Below are 989 nucleotides of genomic sequence, written 5' to 3'. Positions count from 1 at the left end.
ATTTTTTATCATTTACTTATGTTTATTTATTTGTGTTCTATTTATTTTTATCTATCTGTTTATCTATTTATTAATTTGTTCATTTTTATTTTTTATTTGTTCATTTTTATTTTTTATTTGTTTGTTTTTTATTTGTTTGTTTATTTTTTATTTGTTTGTTTATTTTATTTGTTTATTTCTATTCGTTTGTTTATTTATATTTGTTTGTTTATTTGTTTGTTTATTTGTTTATTTATTTACTTATTTATACTGGGTATCAATACCATCCATCCAGGCGTTCTCAAGTTATGGTGGTCTTCTACAAACACACACACACACATACATACAAACGCTACCCAAAATATAACGTTCTTGGCGAAGGTAACTATCACATCGCTATCTCACAAACCTCCACATGTTATACATAATTTAAGCACAAACAATGCTTGTTTCACACATCGGTTTGCATTTTTGAAACAAAGATATCAAAGGTGAAGAAGGCCGCCAAACTTTCCAAGTTTGCACACGTATATCGGCATGTGCCATGCGACTGGAAAGCTTACCCGTGGAGGTAATGGTTCAGTCCAGCATGATGCAAATACGCACGCGCGGAATCTACATTCCTGTGGAAGTTTTGGAAATCTTTGCAAATGGTCCCACACTATACTATTAGGCTCGCCCATCAGGCGTCGCCAAAAAACGGATCACTGCGCGACACTCAACTGGTTCCATTTTACACATGGTCCATTTCGCACCTGACTCAGTTCAAACACAAGTAAATCAGAAACCATAATTAGCTCAGAACTTTTTTTTGCAACATAATCTATAAAGATATGAATCATTACACATACAAAATTTCATCTAGATCAGACGACTGGAAGTGGGTCAGGAACATTACTTATTGCACGCCCCTCGTAGGTGTACTTAATATAAAGAAAAGAAGTGTAGGTTACCATTGGTGCTTGTCTATACCAAGCAAACCGTAGCAAATCTACATGCATTCATAACCA

The sequence above is a fragment of the Branchiostoma floridae genome, chromosome 8 (assembly GCF_000003815.2).
Source record: "Branchiostoma floridae strain S238N-H82 chromosome 8, Bfl_VNyyK, whole genome shotgun sequence".
Taxonomy (NCBI): Eukaryota; Metazoa; Chordata; class Leptocardii; order Amphioxiformes; family Branchiostomatidae; genus Branchiostoma; species Branchiostoma floridae.
Note: the sequence above shows the minus strand (reverse complement) of the source record.